Genomic DNA, 21,731 nt, shown 5'->3' on the forward strand with positions numbered 1-21,731 from the left:
GTCTCCAGACTCTGTCACGTCTGTCACGTGCTCAGTGTGAACCTGCTTTCATCTGTGAAGAGCACAGGGCGCCAGTGGCGAATTTGCCAATCTTGGTGTTCTCTGGCAAATGCCAAACGTCCTGCACGGTGTTGGGCTGTAAGCACAACCCCCACCTGTGGACGTCGGGCCCTCATACCACCCTCATGGAGTCTGTTTCTGACCGTTTGAGCAGACACATGCACATTTGTGGCCTGCTGGAGGTCATTTTGCAGGGCTCTGGCAGTGCTCCTCCTGCTCCTCCTTGCACAAAGGTGGAGGTAGCGGTCATGCTGCTGGGTTGTTGCCCTCCTACGGCCTCCTCCACGTCTCCTAATGTACTGGCCTGTCTCCTGGTAGCGCCTCCATGCTCTGGACACTATGCTGACAGACACAGCATACCTTCTTGCCACAGCTCGCATTGATGTGCCATCCTGGATGAGCTGCACTACCTGAGCCACTTGTGTGGGTTGTAGACTCTGTCTCATGCTACCACTAGAGTGAAAGCACCACCAGCATTCAAACGTGACCAAAACATCAGCCAGGAAGCATAGGAACTGAGAAGTGGTCTGTGGTCACCATCTGAAGAACCACTTCTTTATTGGGGGTGTCTTGCTAATTGCCTATAAGTTCCACCTGTTGTCTATTCCATTTGCACAACAGCATGTGACATTTATTGTCAATCAGTGTTGCTTCCTAAGTGGACAGTTTGATTTCACAGAAGTGTGATTGACTTGGAGTTACATTGTGTTGTTTAAGTGTTCCCTTTATTTTTTTGAGCAGTGTACATACCCACATTGGCACGATGTGGGCCCAATGCAGGCTAAATATTGGCCTTATGTATACTGCTCACTTTGGGCCAATGAGCTTTTGTCTATTTAATAGGAACTTATTTATTTAGAATTTGTTCATTACAATTTAATTCAATGCATAAATTGCATAATTTTCAAGCCTTAAAGGTATTTAGGGAATTTGATACATTGTATCAGAAAGACAACCAAGTTGTTACTATTATCCATTTTTACTGAAACTGTTGAGTTTTTAAAAATGTAAACAAATGGGGATCACACAATACTAAAACTGGAACGACATTCTCAGTAACGGTTTTCACAAAAATAACTGTGTGCAACCACACCCCCCAGAATTTGAATGAGCGCCCGCCTCTAGCTGGGCTTGGTGTGGGCTATCCTGTGCTAGGCTTGGTCTGGGCTAGCTCCTGTTGGGCTTGGTGTGGGCTGGCCTGTGTAGGGCTGATATGGGCTAGCCTGGGTTTGGCTATTCTAGGCTAACCCGTGTCGGGCTGGTGTGAGCTTGGTGTGGGCTAACCCGCATTGGGCTTGGTGTGGGCTGGCCCATCTTGGGCTGGTGTGGGCTAGCCTGTGATGGGTTGGTGTACGCTATCCCTTGTTGGGCTGGTGTGGGCTGGCCTGTGTTGGGCTGATCTGGGCTAGCCCGTGTTGGGCTGGTTTGGGCTTGGTGTGGGCTACTGTGCCCACCTTGCCCATTGAATACCCACTTTGATGACACAGTGGTAGCAATACATGGTTATAACATCTACAGAAAAGACAGGAATGCCACTGGGGGTGGTGTTGCTGTCTATATTCAGTGCTGTCTATATTCAGTGCCACATTCCTGTAAAGCTTAGAGAGGATCTCATGTCAAATGCTGTTGAAGTAATATGGCTACAGGTTCACCTGCCTCACCTAAAGCACATTCTTGTGGGAAGCTGCTATAGACCACCAAGTGCTAACAGTCAGTATCTGAATAATATGTAAGAAATGCTTGATAATGTATGTGATATCAACAGAGAGGTATATTTTCTGGGTGACCTAAATATTGACTGGCTTTCATCAAGCTTCCGACTCAAGAAAAAGCTTCAAACTGTAACCAGTGCCTGCAACCTGGTTCAGGTTATCAGTCAACCTACCAGGGTATTTACAAACAGCCCAGGAATGAAATCATCCACATGTATTGATCACATCTTTACTAATGCTGCAGATATATGCTTTAAAGCAGTATCCAAATCCATGTAGTGATCACAATATAGTAGCCATATCTCAGAAAACCAAAGTTCCGAAGGCTGGGCCTAGTATAGAGCATAAGAAGCCATACAATATGTTTTGTATTGACTCCTGTGTTGATGATGTAAATCATATTTGCTGGTGTGTAATGAGGAGCAACCAAGATGCTGCACCTGACACATTTATAAAATTGCTTATTCCAGTTAGTAATAAGCATACACCCATTATGAAAATGAATGGATTAATAAGGATTTGAAAAATGGTATGGTTGTGAGGGAATGGCAAATAAGTCTGGCTGCACAACAGATTGGCAAAAGTACTGAAAATTGAGAAATCATGTGACAAAACTGAATAAAAAGAAGAAGCAACTACACTATGAAACAAAGATAAATGATATAAAGAATGATAGTAATAAGATTTGGAGCACCTTAAAATTAAATGTTGTGAAAAAAGGCAAACTCAGCTTCATCATTCATTGAATCAGATGGCTCATTCATCACAAAACCCACTGATATTGCCAAATACTTTTGTTTTTTTAATAGGCAAGATTAGCAAATTTAGGCATGGCATGCCAGCAACAAACACTGACCCTACACATCCAAGTATAACTGACCAAATTATGAAAGCTAAGCATTGTGTGTGGAAGAGGATAAAAAAGTATTGTTAATAATTTTTTCAGGGTATTATTTTCGATCTACAGAATAAACTAAATGGAAAATATTGACTTGTTGAGACCCCGACTGAGTCCCCCCGCCAAAAAAATTAAATAATATATTTTTATGTTTTAAATTGGTCCGCAGGCCTACAAAAGGGGCCGCCAGTTGCCTATCCCTGGCCTAGACTAACCAATTCTAAATGGAACTAGCAGTTCGCAAAGTAGCCAAGAGGAAAATAGACCGGACGCAATTATTTCAAAACTGCAGATCATTGTTAGAACACATACTGTATTTCCCTACTTCAATCAACCAGTATATTTTGAATTTGTGATAAAACTGACGTCATTTGTCAAGGAATGTAGCTTGTGTAGGATCCCATCAGTTAGGTACGTTTTGATAGGCATTTATTTCTGTAGGCCTAACGGGAGCTTGTGTACACACACATCACGCGTGTAGAGGGAGCGGTCGGAACGCAATAGAGTGAGTGAGACACAGAGGGGAAAGGGAATTTAGGGAGAAGAACTGTGTAATGCTTGGCTTGGTTTCTTTTTCATCGCTTAAATGGAAAACTAGAATCAAAGCAAATGAACGTTGTCTTCAAGACAACATTTCTTTCTTTTTTTGTGGACAAAATGTCACTTGCCCCAAATCACATTCCACTAAATAGTTTTACAGTATATATATATAAAAAAAAGTTATCTCTGGTTACAGATCTAGTTTTAATGTCCGTTTGAGTACTCGATTACTCATGCCCATCCCTAGCTGGGCCATTCTATTGTGTTGACCTTCCAATTCTAATCTCAAAATGGTATGTCCCCTATATCAGTCCACCGAATCCAAGCAGTCTTATCAGTCTACTCTGGCTTACCTGGAGTACACAGTGAGAGCATGCATCATTTACAAAGCAAAAAGACCAAGACGAATGGGTGCCCATGCTGCACGTTGTAAAAAATCTGAATGAAAACTACTCAGATGACATGACATCTCTGATGATATTTTTTCTAATTCTGAGTCTCAGGCACAAAAAAGCCAGAACGGTGCGCACTGAGCCAGTGCCCGCGCCACCACCAAATGAAACAGTGAGAGAGGAGAGAGGAAGGGACAGCACTGTTTGGATAGAACAAGCACAAAATGTAATCTCTGCGAGAGCAGACCCTACAACAGCATTTCTGTTATATTAATTATAAGTTTTGGTATTCTAATGTTACCTAAGACCTTCATAAACACAACCAAATGATTATTTTTGCGATAGCATATCAGAATGACTGCTCAATAGCATGAAGGGGGGACCCTTGAGGCACAGTCATTCTAGTGTAAAAGAAAACCAAACCATATATAATATAATATGCCATTTAGCAGACGCTTTTATCCAAAGCGACTTACAGTCATGCGTGCATACATTTTTTTTTTGGTGTATGGGTGGTCCCGGGGATCGAACCCACTACCTTGGCGTTACAAGCGCCATGCTCTACCAGCTGAGCTACAGAGGACCACATAACCATAACAGTTTATCTTGGCCCATAGACTACTTTCAGAGTGAGGAACCATCTAACATTAAGTTCTAAAATCCTGTACTTGCCTTTAAGTCATCATTATGAGGAAGTTGGTTGTCCTGCAGGGAAGAACGGTTCATCTTTGAATGGGCTTGACCTAACACAAAGTCTATTCACACTAGTTTTATCTCCCTTATTACAGGAGCCAGGGGCATAGACCATAGTCAATGAGAGCGTACAGAAAAGCATACATACTACAGAACTGGCTTTGGATAACAAGTGAGGGATCAGTGTATGTGGGAGAGAGAGAGAGAAAGAGAGAGAGAGAGAGAGTGAGTGTGAATATATGAGTTTGTTATGTAAGAGGGGCTACGGTTACTTGTTAAACCCATAGTGGAGGGGCTGTACATTTGTGGAAGATTACCCGCACAACCTCTTGTCTTGTGGTGTGTGTTTGTGTGTGTGTGTATTCCCTTGATGAAATTGGGAACAGGGAGACTTCAAAGCAGGCTCATTAAACGTTACCTGCTCTCCAGAGTGCGTGAGTGCATCAGTGTGTGTTTGAGTGTGTGTGTTTGTGTACCTAAGGGAGAGAAATGATGTGTGTGTAAATGTTTGGTGAGTACGCATCGTGGTGTATTTGTTTGTGTATTTATGGTGAATCTTTCTGTGACTGAATGAGTGTGTTTGTAGTGATGACGCACAACTCCAGCTAGAAGAATCTGGATTTTGATTAATCATGCTGCTGAGCACAGAGCTATCAAAGGTTGAGTACACTTTACACTCACACACACTTTACACACACACAAACTGGATGGTTTCATGATAAGGGTGATGAGGGTGAATCTTTGTAGTTTCATTACATTATACATCAGGGTTCCATAACACATAATGGATTTTAATCAACACTTTATAATTCTTACAGATTTGTACTTATTCATTAAAATGCATGATATCAGGTACGAAAGCAAAGACCATAGCTTCTGTAATGATAATACGTTAATGAACTATCAGCCAACATTTAAATGATCTATAATAAAAGAACAGGAGGCTGCTGAGGGGAGAATGGCTCATAATAATGGCCAGAACGGAGCAAATGGAATGGCATCAAACACCTGGAAACCATGTGTTTGATGTATTTGATCCTATTCCACTTATTCCGCTAAAGTCATTAACACGAGCCCGTTCTCCCCAATTAAGGTACCACCAACCTCCTGTGAATAAAAGGTGTAGTGATACACAACAAACAAGGTTTGGACTGACGTGACATAACATCGGTCTACTCCGCCTTTATTTCCTTCCTCTGAGCACAGGGTTTCAGACCTGACCAATAAGGTTTGATTCGTGCGCTCTCTGCCGATGACCGAGTGTCTCTCTGGCGCACATGCTCAGAAGGCTTCTCCCTCTGCGTGCATCATTATCATCAGCATTATGCATGCAGGCCCAATGCACCGACGGTTGCTGGATGACCGTTGCCCTGCGTAACCATTCTAAGTGGGAGTGCGGTGTTGCTGTATGAAAAAAGGGCAAGTACTATTTATTATTAAAGGGGTTGTGTTGACATTCTGGGTTTTTCGTCAATGGAGTGTTCACAAATGCACCCCTTTTTTTCTCTCGCAATACGACAGCCATCTTAAAATGTTATTATTACTCCAGGTTTTGACAGTGTATGTTTTTGTTTTGGTGCCTTTTTGAAGAAGATGAAAGGAGTTCCCACAGCAGCAATGTGTTCATGCGGGATCTTGCTTGTATCTGTGTGACTAAATGATTTATGTGAGACGATCGTATCCACTCCCGATGCTATTTTAAGACTGTGTGTGTGTGTACTGTGTGTGAGCGCTCACGCACGTGCATGCATGCATGTGTGTGTGACTCTCAGCTGTCTGATATTCCCTGAGAGCTACAGCATTGATCTGTGTAAAGGAATGGGAGTGTAACTGAGGAGGGTGCATCCTGACCACATTTAAAACCACACCGCAACCACTAACAGTTACCCTGGGAGAGGTCAGTGGGTCAGAAGACTCTAGACCAGGATTGGGTTTCACAGAGATCAATACATTAGCCGGCTAACACTAATTTGAATATTAGTGAGGGAGTACCAAGTCTGGAATACCTGTACCATGCCAATTTTAAGTTAATAGCCATGTAGGGAGGGGATGAAAAGCTTCCAAACACAACCCTGTTTATGAAATCCCTATCTGGCAATAAACAGCATAACATCTTTGTCAACATCAACGCAACTAAGCCATTCCCACAACCCAGGTTCAAATGCTTTAGCTGAACCTCAGCTTGTGTCTAACAATGTTGTTGTCCAAACAGCCAAGACGTGACCCAATGCTAAGCGCTAAATACTAGATTCACCTGATTGTTTTCTTCATCTCTGATTCTCTCTGTGTGTGTGTGTGTGTGTGTGTGTGTGTGTGTGTGTGTGTGTGTGTGTGTGAGTTAACCTTTGTCGTCTCAATCTCCTCAGTAGTAGAGCTGCCTAAAGGAAAGGCTCCCCGCTGCTCCAGGTTCACCCTGGGTAACGAAGAGAACCTGTGTTCATTTCACACCCCTGTGCTTTGGCAGGGAAGCTACAAGCCCGCCTGATTGGCCCTCTAAATGGCGAGCGCAAACACACATCCTGTGTCACTTTGGGACATCTGTCTTGAGCTGGGACAGGCAGGAATTGTAAATGCTTTTTCCTGTTGATACTGTTTAAGTCATATTGTGTCTTGTTTTTTATACAGCATCTTCAACAGAATTTGAGCTTTAACAGAGCTCTTGTCTAAAGAGTCCAATATGACCTGATTTCCTGGAGTGTCTGTGTCATTTACGTCCTCAAACCTTACCACTAGGTTGGTAAAAGAAAAAGTACATTGTGTTGCAACTAAAACCCCATTTGCACGGGACTTGTATTACTATAGAACGTTGGTTATGTAATTATTACCCCAGCATGTTCGTTTTTCCAGTGGACGATTCAGACGGGATTAGTTTTACCAAACTGCCCCCTAGTAATTCTTATTTTTTTCTTATTCAAAATTGTAACTCGTTTCACAGTAGAAGCATTTGAACGTAAACATTTTTTAAAAATCTAAATATTATTTGTGGGGGGCAGAAATGCCTTCTGGAACATGTGAACTTTCATGTGCCTTAATAACAAATGTGTGTGCCATCTGTAAATACGAATTCAATTGTTAAATTACGAGCCTAGTTGGTTTAGCCACGGAAAAAGACAGGAACCTTCCTGCTACATTTACATTTTAGTCATTTAGCAGACGCTCTTATCCAGAGAGACTTACAGGAGCAATTAGGGTTAAGTGCCTTGCTCAAGGGCACATCGACAAATTGTTCACCTAGTCGGCTTGGGGATTAGAACCAGCAACCTTTCGGTTACTGGCACAACACTCTTAACCACTAAGCTACCTGCTAGCCATGATTGGCTGAGATAATGGATAGGCTAGACATGCCAAGAGATTAGTTCGAATTGGTCTGCAATGTAGCATGCTTCTGTCTAATGAGCTGCTCAGTATGTGTAGGTAATCCTTTCTAACGCAGATTATTTTTGAAAGATAGCTCTCCACTTTCTGGAGGACCGAGTTTTGAAATCAGTGGAATGCTCGGTGGAAGCAGAATATGATAGTTAAGGAAATTGAGAAAATGCAGGCGTTTGATTGCAAATGCGAAAAGAGAACACAGAAGGCTGTTGTATAAAACATCTGTCTCCGGATTACATCTTCAAACTAAGGGCAACCATGGCATCCGTGACAGAGGGAGAAGCGTTCATCCATGTATAAGTGTAAGAGAGCCTATCTAGCTACATTTTCAGATATTATACGTTTCTAATTTTGTCAGAAAGTCGTTTTCATTGCAATTATAAGTGTACTGTTAGCTAGCTAGCTAACGTTAGCTGGCTGTTTGGCTCACTAGCTAACATTCCGTGTATGATCTGCGTAGTAATATTATTCATATCTCAGAGCCATTTCCATTGCTAGTTATAGCCTAATGTTAGCTAGATAGCTAACATTGAACATAGTTGGTTCGCTTTAGCTACCTGTAGATTCATGCATTATCTTGTTCCACCCCAATGGTGGAACAAGCTCCTCCACGACGCCAGGACAGCGGAGTCACTGACCACCTTCCGGAGACACTTGAAACCCTACCTCTTTAAAGAATACCTGGAATAGTATAAAGTAATCCTTCAACCCCCCTCACCCCCCCCCATAAAAAAAGAAATAATAAGTTGAATGCACCAATTTGTAAGTCGCTCTGGATAAGAGCGTCTGCTAAATGATGTAAATGGGTAGTAACGTTATGGGTTGGGATTATGGTTAATTGTTTAGCCAGCTAGCTAGCTACATGTCTAAATAAAAGACTCCACTATGCAAGTACCCATTTCACTGTACCGTTTACACCTTCTGTATCCTGTGTATGTGACAAATAAACTTAGATTTTATTTGATATAGTGTGTGTTTACGTAAAGATGGTAATGTGAAGAACAACATGACCTGCACCAAAGTCAAATTAGGATATAACGTTAGGCCAACGAGACAGTGTCCAAGATCTAAAATTCTCCGGTAGAATGCCCTGCTTTTATTCCTTCACACTCTATTTTCTGTAATTAGCTAGCCATTAACTTGTAAATAGTGATCTTGTTGTGAGTTTATTTTCCTGTAATAATGAATGACAACTGTATACAGACATGTCAATAGATTTAGTATAACCAGCCTTTAGTCTTGAAATCTTTGGTTGTTTAGTACACAACCGTACTCTCTGTTTAGCACATGACCTCACGTGAATCCTTAAAGAGATGGGTGGGGCTAAGGCTTAAGAGGGTGTGAACGATGCTGAATGGGTGTAGACAAAGAAGAGCTCTCCAGTAGGTGTACCAAAACATTCAAGGGCCATTTTCTCAAAAGTGGGGTTACAAGTTTATCAACTTTCAAATCAGAATTACTTTCCCAATGTTCCTCAACTGTAGTGTATGATATACCATTTTCTAGCTCTGAGAATCAACTTTTATCCAATGTAAAAAACACAATTTCAAATTTAGCTACATAAGATCGAACCGGTCGGTCACAATTGACCGTTATAACGGAAACCTGGAGGCTGTTCCAGGCGTGAAGATATTTCAACTTGTCTAGGGATAACCTAATACTGGCTTTCAGTTTGGAGAAAGTCTAAATAATATCAATAAAACTATTAACTGCATGCAGACATTTAATTAATTGACATATTTGGCAATTTATAAATTCATTGGCTCATTATCATTGGCTTAATCTTTTAAAAGAGAAGGCACTGGAAAAGTTTATATATGACAAAGTGTCATATCGCCTCATGAATGAGGCAATGGGCAAAAAACATAGCACTTAGTTTTAAGCATCAATTTGTTCCTATGTTATTACCCAAACTGCGTGCAGCACATGTTAAACTCTGTATGTCAAAAATATTTTCACGACTGTAAAAATGTCCCTTGTACTGTCAAATAATTGCCCCCCCCCACCCCCACCCTCATTGAATTAACAAAAAAAATATTATTAATACCAAAAATAACAATAACTGTAGCGACCTTGAGTTTCCTGTTTGGACCCCAGGAAGAGTAGCAGCTGCCTCAGCAGCAGCTAATTGGGGGATCCTAATAAATAGATGCTAAAATAAACGTGTACATCGACTTTACCACTTCACCATGCTTTTGTGGCACAGTCGATGCCACGCATGACTACGGGCCAGAAGGTAGATGGTTCACTGACCACAACGGACGAGCTCAATCTCCCTGCCTGTGTCATTACACTACAATCAGAGCTAGCTACAGACAATGATAAGCAAGGGTGAATTCAGATTCTCAACATTTTTATAAAATATATGCAATGAATTTTCCACCAACAGGTTCCTGTGCCAATGCTCCACACAACCAATAAGCAAAGCATAACTGCATACTGATTAGCGACTTCAGGCACTTCAACATCATGGTTTGCGTTTTCAACACCACAATCAAATAGAGTATGCCAATCTTGACAAAAAGAAAATACATCCCTCCTTACCTTGTACCCATTACAGAAGGCTTGGCTTGACATTCTCTGAATGTCATTAAGCTTTTTGGTGTTTTGTACCAGATGTCTCTTTCCATTCATCAAATGGACAGTTTGGATGCTGGAATTAGTGGAGTGGACGAACGTGCGCAGATAGCCTACAGAATACTTTTGAAGTAGCCTAATCAGATTAAAACATTGTGACTGGTTGTGTTTATGCCACACATAAAACTAAAAGGTAATAAATACATTTGCGAAACAACTCTAGGCTAAAGAATGGCCGGACCTCCTCAGCCATTGCACCAGCTGTCGTCATCGGCAATTATACGGTAAGAAACATAATGGTTCCCGGGGCAAAAACCCTGTGATATCCTGGAGCACGAGTACAGGACATTAAAAGGCTGCTTCCGACCGTTCTATGACAGCTGCCGGGAGCTGACGCTGTTGTAGTCCATGTGGGGTCAAACGACATTAGGAGGGCTAGCTCGGAACTTCTGAAAATGGATTTTAAAGAGCTGATTCTAGAACTGAAAGATTCCAAAAAGCGGCCAATTATTTCAGGACTGGTACCATCGTTGGGCCGCGGGTTTGAAAGATTCAGGCTACTGGCATTACACGTATGGCTGTCATCAAGGCAAACGGTGGCAATTTGAAGAATCTCAAATATAAAATATATTTTGATTTGTTTAACACTTTTTTGGTTACTACATGATTCCATATGTGTTATTTCATAGTTTTGATGTCTTCACTATTATTCTACAATTTAGAAAATAGTAAAAATAAAGAAAAACCCTTGAATTAGTAGGTGTTCTAAAACTTTTGACCGGTAGTGTACAGTGGGGGAAAAAAGTGTTTAGTCAGCCAACAATTGTGCAAGTTCTCCCACTTAAAAAGATGAGAGAGGCCTGTAATTTTCATCATAGGTACACATCAACTATGACAGACAAAATGAGGAAAAAAAATCCAGAAAATCACATTGTAGGATTTTTAATGAATTTATTTGCAAATTATGGTGGAAAATAAGTATTTGGTCAATAACAAAAGTTTCTCAATACTTTGTTATATACCCTTTGTTAGCAATGACACAGGTCAAAAGTTTTCTGTAAGTCTTCACAAGGTTTTCACACACTGTTGCTGGTATTTTGGCCCATTCCTCCATGCAGATCTCCTCTAGAGCAGTGATGTTTTGGGGCTGTCGCTGGGCAACACAGACTTTCAACTCCCTCCAAAGATTTTCTATGGGGTTGAGATCTGGAGACTGGCTAGGCCACTCCAGGACCTTGAAATGCTTCTTACGAAGCCACTCCTTCGTTGCCCGGGAGGTGTGTTTGGGATCATTGTCATGCTGAAAGACCCAGCCACGTTTCATCTTCATTGCCCTTGCTGATGGAAGGAGGTTTTCACTCAAAATCTCACGATACATGGCCCCATTCATTCTTTCCTTTACACGGATCAGTCGTCCTGGTCCTTTGCAGAAAAACAGCCCCAAAGCATGATGTTTCCACCCCCATGCTTCACAGTAGGTATGGTGTTCTTTGGATGCAACTCAGCATTCTTTGTCCTCCAAACACGACGAGTTGAGTTTTTACCAAAAAGTTCTATTTTGGTTTCATCTGACCATATGACATTCTCCCAATCCTCTTCTGGATCATCCAAATGCAAACTTCAGACGGGCCTGGACATATATTGGCTTAAGCAGGGGGACACGTCTAGCACTGCAGGATTTGAGTCCCTGGCGGCGTAGTGTGTTACTGATTTTAGGCTTTGTTACTCTGGTCCCAGCTCTCTGCAGATCATTCACTAGGTCCCCCCGTGTGGTTCTGGGATTTTTGCTCACCGTTATTGTGATCATTTTGACCCCACGGGGTGAGATCTTGCGTGGAGCCCCAGATCGAGGGAGATTATCAGTGGTCTTGTATGTCTTCCATTTCCTAATAATTGCTCCCACAGTTGATTTATTCAAACCAAGCTGCTTACCTATTGCAGATTCAGTCTTCCCAGCCTGGTGCAGGTCTACAATTTTGTTTCTGGTGTCCTTTGACAGCTCTTTGGTCTTGGCCATAGTGGAGTTTGGAGTGTGACTGTTTGAGGTTGTGGACAGGTGTCTTTTATACTGATAACAAGTTCAAACAGGTGCCATTAATACAGGTAACGAGTGGAGGACAGAGGAGCCTCTTAAAGAAGAAGTTACAGGTCTATGAGAGCCAGAAATCTTGCTTGTTTGTAGGTGACCAAATACTTATTTTCCACCATAATTTGCAAATAAATTCATTAAAAATCCTACAATGTGATTTTCTGGATTTTTTTTCTTCTCATTTTGTCTGTCATAGTTGACGTGTACCTATGATGAAAATTACAGGCCTCTCTCATCTTTTTAAGTGGGAGAACTTGCACAATTTGTGGCTGACTAAATACTTTTTTCCCCCACTGTATATATGAAACATAAAGCTTTTTTTTCTTGAGTGGGCTTGATGAAAGCCAGTCAATATTTATATCACCCAGAAAATATACTGTTGATATCACACACGTTATTAAGCATTTCACACATGTTATCCAGATACTGACTGTTGGTGGTCTATAGCAGCTTCCCACCAGAATGGGTTTTAGGTGAGGCAGATGAACCTGTAGCCATATTACTTCAACAGTATTTATCATGAGATTCTCTCTAAGCTTTACAGGAATGTGGTTCTAAATATGAACGGCCACACCTCCACCTTTGGCATTTCTGTCTTTTCTGTAGATCTTATAACCATGTATTGCTACCACTGTATCATCAAAGGTATTATCTAAGTGAGTTTCAGAGATTGTCACAATATGAATGTCATCTGTTACTAGCAAATTATTGATTTCATGAACCTTGTTTCTTAAGCTACATACGTTAACGTAGGCTATTTTTAACACTTTTCTGGGATGCTTGATTGTTTTCAAATCAAATCAATTTTTATTTGTCACATACACGTGTTTAGCATATGTTATAGCGGGTGTAGCGAAATGCTTGTGCTTCTAGCTCCGACAATGCAGTAATATCTAACAAGTAATTATCTCGGTCCCAGCATTGATGCACCTGTACTGACCTCGCCTTCTGAATGATAGCGGGGTGAACAGGCAGTGGCTCGGGTGGTTGATGTCCTTGATGATCTTTTTGGCCTTCCTGTGACATCGGGTGCTGTATGTGTTTTGGAGGGTGGGTAGTTTGCCCCCGGTACTGCGTTCGGCAAACCGCACCACCCTCTGGAGAGCCCTGCTGTTGTGGGCAGTGCAGTTGCCGTACCAGGCGGTGATACAGCCCGACAGGATGCTCTAAATTGTGCATCTGTAAAAGTTTGTGAGGGTTTTAGGTGCTAAGCCGAATTTCTTCAGCCTCCTGAGGTTGAAGAGGCTCTGTTGCGCCTTCTTCACCACACTCTGCGTGGGTGGACCATTTCAGTTTGTCGGTGATGTGTATGCCAAGGAACTTGAAGCTTTCCACCTTCTCCACTGCGGTCCCTGTTTCCTGAAGTCCACGATCATCTCCTTTGTTTTGTTGATGTTGAGTGAGAGGTTATTTTCCTGGCACCACACTCCCAAAGCCCTCACCTCCTCCCTGTAGGCAGTCTCGTCATTGTTGGTAATCAAGCCTACTACTGTTGTGTCGTCTGCAAACTTGATGATTGAGTTGGAGGCATGCTTGGCCACGCAGTCATGGGTGAACAGGGAGAACAGGAAGGGGCTGATAAAGAAATGTGTGAGTGAGATATCACTAAAATGTCACACCCTCATCTAAACTAATAATGTATGACTAATTAGTAGACTAGAGCTTAGAGAATTAATCAAATGTGTTTATATCCCAGCAAGAGTATAGACTGGTTCCCAAAACTCACAGGGAAAGGGGAGTGAAAGGCTTGCAGGATATTGTGAGCAGGCGATAACTAAGGAATGCAGCCTATGATAAGAACGTGTGTGTGTGTGTGTGTGTGTGACCTGATGGTCAGGAGAGCAGTTTTCCAGTGGAAAACTACAGCCCGCCTAAAGAGGGGTGGGATTTGTCCTCTGACGTGTGCATATAGAAATATTGTACGACCATTTTGTTTCAGAACGTTCTCATGAATAAAGCCTGATGATTGTATGCTGGGTTGCTTGGTCTGATTATTAGAGATTTACAACCTCTGCGATACAGACTGAGTAATAAGTTCATTTTTGAAACATTGAGATAGAAATTCTCGTAACAGGGGCTGAGCATGCACCCTTGTGGGGCCCCAGTGTTGAGGATCAGCGAAGTGGAGATGTTGTTTCCTACCTTCACCACCTGCGGGCGGCCCTTCAGGAAGTCCAGGACCCAGTTGCACAGGGCAGGGTTCAGACCCAGGGCCTCGAGCTTAATGATGAGCTTGGAGGGTACTATGGTGTTGAATGCTGAGCTATAGTCAATGAACAGCATTCTTACATAGATATTTATCTTGTCCAGATGGGATAGGGCAGTGTGCAGTGTGATGGCGATTGCATCGTCTGTGGATCTATTGGGGCGGTAAGCAAATTGAAGTGGGTCTAGGGTGACAGGTAAGGTAGAGGTGATATGATCCTTGACTAGTCTCTCAAAGCACTTCATGATGACAGAGGTGAGTGCTATAGGGCGATAGTCATTTAGTTCAGTTACCTTTGCTTTCTTGGGTACAGGAACAATGGTGGCCATCTTGAAGCATGTGGGAACAGCAGACTGGGAAAGGGAGAGATTGAATATGTCCATAAACACACCAGCCAGCTGGTCTGCGCATGCTCTGAGGACGCGGCTAGGGATGCCGTCTGGGCCGGCAACCTTGCGGGGGTTAACATGTTTAAATGTCTTAATCACGTTGGCCATGGAGAAGGAGAGCCCACAGTCCTTGGTAGTGGGCCTCGTCAGTGGCACTGTGTTATCCTCAAAGCGGGCAAAGAAGGTGTTTAGCTTGTCTGGAAGCGAGACGTCGGTGTCGGCGACGTGGCTGGTTTTCCTTTTGTAGTTCGTGATTGTCTGTAGACCCTGCCACATACGTCTCGTGTCTGAGCCGTTGAATAGCGACTCCACTTTGTCTCTATACTGATGTTTTGCCAGTTTAATTGCCTTGCGGAGTGAGTAGCTACACTGTTTGTATTCTGCCATATTCCCAGTCACCTTGCCATGGTTGAATGCAGTGGTTCGCACTTTCAGATTTGCGCGAATGCTGCCATCTATCCACGGTTTCTGGTTAGGGTAGGTTTTAATAGTCACAGTGGGCACATCATCACCTATACACTTCCTGATAAACTCAGTCACTGTTTCAGTGTATTCGTCTAAATTATTTTCGGAAGCTACCCGGAACATATCCCAGTCCGCGTGATCAAAACAATCTTGAAGCATGGATTCCGATTGGTCAGACCAGCGTTGAATAGTCCTTCGCACGGGTACTTCCTGTTTGAGTTTCTGCCTATAGGAAGGGAGAAGCAAAATGGAGTCATGGTCAGATTTGCCGAAAGGAGGGCGGGGAGGGCCTGTTATAAGGGGGCCTATATTCGGAAGTTCGAATAGTAATGGTCGAGGATTTTGGCAGCGCGAGTACAGTCGATATGTTGATATTTCTTCAGCAGCCTAGTCCTCAAATTTGCTTTGTTAAAATCCCCAGCTACAATAAATGCAGCCTCATTTCATTGCTTTACTGGGAAGCTTAGCAGAAGTAGACATGCTCATGTTATTTATTTTAGTGCAGGGTGAACTGCACACAGTGGACATCCTACTAGGGCATACCACCTCAGTGCTAACAGTATAACTGTGGTTCATAGGCACATGATTACTGCATATAGATAGGGGGACATAAATTAGGTGATCCCATCCTCCTTATAAAATTAGCTTTTTTTCCAGAAGGTATCAAAATTGTCAATAAATGTTACACCCACAGAGCTGCAATAGTCTCGTAGCCATAGAGGGCTAAAAGTCTGCTGAAATGTTCAATGCCACGATTTAGGGAGGGCACAGGACCAGATATTATGGGGCGTTTGTTGGTGTCAATCAGTTCTTTAAAATCCATCTTAAGCTGTTCTGAGCTGCCCTTCATAATGGAATTGAATCCCACATGAACTATGAAAGACTACATTTCCTGATGCTGGTTTAAAATGTTTGGGAGCAGCTTATTGATGTCCTGTACTTGTGCTCTTGGATAGCACAACGTTTTTGCTCCAGGGACTGAGACATTTCTCACCATTGAACTGCCCAATACAATGGCTGGAGAAGGGGATGGAGAAATCTGCCTATTCCTACCCCTCACACAATTCGTTGAACCTTTCACAGGCCCACGAGAAGCAGGATAGCATACGCCCGCTGCTCCCAGCGATAGGTCCAGACCTCCCACAGCAGGCAGTGCCCGTCAGATCCAGAGAGAGGGAAAGGAGCCGAACTCGACGACAAAGCCGCTGCTGGAGTCAGCGTAGATGGAGTCAGCACAGCCGTCGCAGACACAGGCAATCCCAGCGATGAAGGCGCAGGTAGATCAGGCACCAGTGCGGCGAAGCTATTCCTTATGTCAATCTGCTCCAAACCTCTCGCAGACACTCCAATTCGCTTAGCAGCATGCCGCTGCTTTCGGTTTCCACGACTTGTGACATTGGACCAGCGCTGATTGGAACAATCCTCTTGCTGTTCTCCGTCTACTCCATTACAAGATGGAGGAGGAAAAGCAGATGGAGACAACTTCCTCTGCAGGCAAGTTCCAGGTAGCACAGGCCATTCGGATAGGGACAGATGACAAGGCGGGGATACATCCATCAGGCCCGAGCATCGTCCAGCCACAGGAGTTGAGAACGAGAAAGTTCCAATTTGCGTTTTCCCCATAAGTTCACACAGAATTGAAATTTGCTTGCTAAGGATAGCCACCTCATTCCTGTAATCCTCCACAAGCAAAAAACTGCCGCATTGGAACTCCAGATTGTCATATTGTCCTGGATAAGAGCGTAATAAACACAGTTTCTACAGCGCTGGAAACGTTTGTTAGCTATTCCAGGCGAAGCGGACTCCATTGCAATCCATCTAGCTAGCTGGCTAGTTGGTAGCAGGTGTTGACACAAACACTTATGAACAAAATCAAAATAAACAAAATAAAACTTCAGAAACAACAGGCCGAAATAACAGGTCGAAGTTCAGGAGGTTCCGATTTCGTGACAGGAGTTAAAAACGATTTAATGAAAACAATTTCATTAAAACAACAGACCGAGTGTAAACAGTACACTGATCTATGTGGAATAATGTGGAAATTGAGAAAGTTGAGGTGACTAAACTGCTTGGAGTAACCCTGGATTGTAAACTGTCATGGTCAAAACATGTTGACAACAGTAGCTAAGATGGGGAGAAGTCTGTCCATAATAAAGTGCTGCTCTGCCTTCTTAACAACACTATCAACAAGGCAGGTCCTACAGGCCCTAGTTTTGTCACACCTGGACTACTGTTCAGTCATGTGGTCAGGTGCCACAAAGAGGGACCTTGGAATATTACAATTGGCTCAGAACAGGGCGGCACGTTGGCCCTTAAATGTACACAGAGAGCTAACATTAATAATATAGATGTCAATCTCTCATGGCTCAAAGTGGAGGAGAGATTGACTCCATCACTACTTGTTTTTGTAAGAAGTGTTGACATGCTGAATGCACTGAGGTGTCTGTTTAAACTAGTAGCACAGAGCTTGGACACCCATGTATATGCCACAAGACATGCCACCAGAGGTCTCTTCACAATCCCCAAGTCCAGAACAGACTATGGGAGGCGCACATAGAGCCATGACTACATGGAACTCTATTCCACATCAGGTAACTGATGCAAGCAGTAGAATCATATAATAAAAAATTAACCATATGGAACAGCAGGGACTGTGAAGAGATACACACAGGTACAGACGTATGCATACGCACACACCTATATTGTAATATTTTTGTATGGTGGTATTATACATTTTGTATTGTAGATATGTAGTGGTGTAATAATGTTATATGATGCAGAAATGGAAACTCAAGTCTGAGACTCGGACTCGAGTCGCACTTAAGTCGCAAAGAAAATGACTTGCGACTTGACTTAGACTCTAGATGAGAGACTCGTGAACAATGCAAGTCAGTACTGGGATACGATTTTGTTGTGCATTCTGTCAGATAACATGGAACAGGCGGCATTGTAACACAGAGATAGTAGTTTAATACAGAGGGCTGAAAAGCGTTCTAGAACGGCTGCGTCAGTTGTACGTTACTGTAGTACTACAGCTAAACAATTGTAATCAGCAACAATGTCATCAGGTGGTGAGGCTTTCGTTATTAAATTTGGTTACAAGAACCTGCAGTATAATGCCAGTGGCAAAAAACGAAATGCTGTTTGCAAAACTTGTGGAATTAACATTAAAGATGCTGGTGCAACTACATCTAACTTCATTTGACATTTGAAAACTCACCGCTAAAGGTCAGTTAGGCTAGCTAGCTAACAACGTTACAATGTGGTTAGACTAATAATAGCCTGTTTAGCAGATGCCAGCTTGATATAGCTAGCTTTCTTGTGTGTCATCTTTTAGCTAACTGGAAATGTATTACTGTCGAATATTTCTCGAAAGGTTAAGAGGTGGGTTGTCAGATAGCTAGGCCTAGTTGTTAGCAGAGATTATTAAATTACATCTCAGCGCTATGTATATCACTATGGGATTTAATATACTTTCTGTTGTAGCCTGGTCCTAGGAAGTAACTTAGTATAAAACGAGAGTTCAAAGCATGCAACGTCTTGGACATTTCTGCTGAAAAATCCCATAGACCATACATATTTGTTTGTGTCCTTGTACTTCCATCTCAAGTCAGCAACAACTATCCATCATGTTGTTCATCTGTAGGTTCACTGAATTCTGCAAAGCAAAAGTGGCCAGCGCAGGGACAGAAGGACAGAGCAGCATTGACTCATTCTTGACCACCACAGGTGTCCATGTGTACAGCCAGGGCCACCCCAGGCAGAAGGCCATAACAGAAGCTATACTGCAAGACCTGATCATTTCCTGCAACCTGCCTATGTCCTTAGTGGACAACCCTCACTTTAGGCATTTAATGTCAGTGGTAGATGACAAATATAGACCAGTAAGTAGGCCCACGTTGACCAGGCGCCTGCATGACTTAACACTGAACAAAGAGGCTACAATCAAAATTGCCCTAGAGAAGACAGAATCAGTGTCTGTCACTGTAGATATATGGACTGACAGGACCATGAGGGGCTTCATGGGAGTAACAGCCCATTACATGGCCATGGACGAGAAAATTACTCCCAGACTGGAGGCAGTTCTGTTGAGCTGTGATAGATTCACAGGGTCACACACTGGGGAAAGAATCAGTGATACATTTGAAGTAATATGTGATAGTTTTGGCATAAAACATAAATGAGATTGTATCATATGTGATAACGCTGCAAATATGAAAAAGGCCTTCACAGTTTGTTTCCCCAAAGCAAGCAATGATCATGATGATGATGATGATGTGGATAACCCCAGCCTATGGGAAGAATTTGGTGAAGAGTACAATGCTGATGTTGAAGCTATCCAAACCAACTGCATGCAACAGCGCTTACAGTGCTTTGCCCATCCATTACAACTGGTGATTAGAGATGGACTAAAGGAAACAAAAATCATTAACAGTGTGTTGGCTAAGGTAACTAAACTTTGCAGCTTACTACATACTACCTGTGGTCTGAAAGAAGCATTTGAAGCTGAGTTCGGAGCCAATCGTAGTATCCCTGCTCCCTGCTGCTGCTCCTCCGGCTTGTTAAAGCAGTCACCAATCTGAATCAACAAAGCCTCAATACTCTACTTGAGGCCCAAGGACACAAGGAGCTCTGCTTATCACCAAGGGAATGGAGCCAGCTAATTGGAGCTAGTGAACATTTTGGACCCTTTTGTCCAGGCCACCAACCTTACTCAGGGGGAGAAAGTGGTGACTCTCAGTGCTGCCATTCCTTGTGTACTGTCACTCAACTATCATCTGCAAAGTATACTGAGCACAAGTCGTCACCTAGTCAGTCTAGTAAAAGCACTGCAGCAGTCCCTCAAACGCTGATTCCATGGGGATGAACAGGCAACAAAACTTCCATTTGGTGACAATGTATACATAATGGCTGCACTGCTGGACCCATCTTTCTGCCTGTTCTGGCTTGATCATGATGTCCTCATACCACATGAAGATAAAGCTGAATTGAAGGAGAGTCTGATTGGTAGGTACAATGCATTGCAACATGCAACATTTTTTCTATGCCACTTGCATTCAAATAATAATGATTTGTTTTCATGTATAATGTATCCTGTTATAATCTTGATTATATACATCATTTAATGATTTTTTTTCAGACCTTGTTTTGCTGAGGCACGGAAAGACACCGTTACGGAGAGCAGTAGTGGAGAAGAAGAATAACCACCTGCCAAACCCTCCAGACTGTTCTCTGGTGACCGCAACAAGATCAGCAAGAAGTAAGGAGACATAAAGTCATCTGTCAGAGCAGAGATTATTCGCTACATTCAAGTATCTTCTGATGAAAATGAAGTTGATTGCTTGGATTTTTGGAGAATCCATGCGAAATACTTTCCAAGGCTCAAGCAGGTAGCAATGACAGTGTTGGCTGTGCCTGCCACCAGTGCCCCAGTGGAGAGAGTGTTTAGTCATGGAGGCCTCATCATGCGCCCTCATCGTGCCAGGCTCAGTGCAAGAACGCTGACAAACTTGATCTTTCTGAAATGTAACCTGTCTGCAACAGAAATGTTCTCTGTCTTAGGGCACAGGATGTAATTTGCTACTTGTTACAGGAAATGGTGTTTCTGTTGTTAAGTGTCCAGGTCAGTAAGTATATTTTAGGTATATAGAACACTTTAGTAGGGCAGTTATTGAACAGCTGTCAGTCATTTTAGGTTACATTTATACTTGTCATTTATCTTCCCTCACTTACAGATGTTCTGTTTGTGTGACAGAATGAAGTGAAATATAGACAATGTCTGCCACAAAATACCATGCACTTTAAAATGTTATGTTAGCTTTTTTTCATATCCGGTACAGTTACTTTTATTCATGTAAACTGTCTACATTTTAAAATGACATTTATTTTGATTTAAATAGTGCCTGATGTGCTTTCTTTCATACAAGTATGGACTAATGAAGGGAGTCTCTTCAAATCATTTACAAGGTTTATAGACCTAACCCACAGCAAGCAGAAAGCCATTGCCAAAAGGGACTTGTGACTTGACTAAGACTTGGCCCTAAAAGACTCTGTGCCTTCGCAGCAGCTAATGGGGATCCCTAATAAATACAAATACAAAATCATATTGACAAAGTTGGTGTGAAGATGGGAAGGGGTATGTCTGTTATAAAAATATGTAGTGCGTTTTTGACAAAAATCAACTGTACTAATTGTTCAGGCTCTGGTCCTGTCCCATCTTGATTACTGTCTGGTAATTTGGTCAAGTGCAGCAAAGAAAGACCTAGCAAAGCTGCAGCTGGCTCAAAACAGAGCACACCATGCCCTTACCTGCACATACAGAACCAACATCAACAACA

General features: G+C 42.6%; 1 protein-coding gene across 1 annotated transcript in view; it reads right to left on the minus strand.

The window, feature by feature from the left end:
* The window catches only part of LOC311111929 (SH3 and multiple ankyrin repeat domains protein 2-like), a gene marked incomplete at its 3' end in the record, with an annotated part of 165,570 nt that overhangs the window by 25,142 nt on the left and 118,697 nt on the right, over positions 1–21,731 (minus strand).

The sequence above is a fragment of the Coregonus lavaretus genome, assembly GCF_964263955.1.
Source record: "Coregonus lavaretus genome assembly, chromosome: 37".
Lineage (NCBI taxonomy): Eukaryota > Metazoa > Chordata > Actinopteri > Salmoniformes > Salmonidae > Coregonus > Coregonus lavaretus.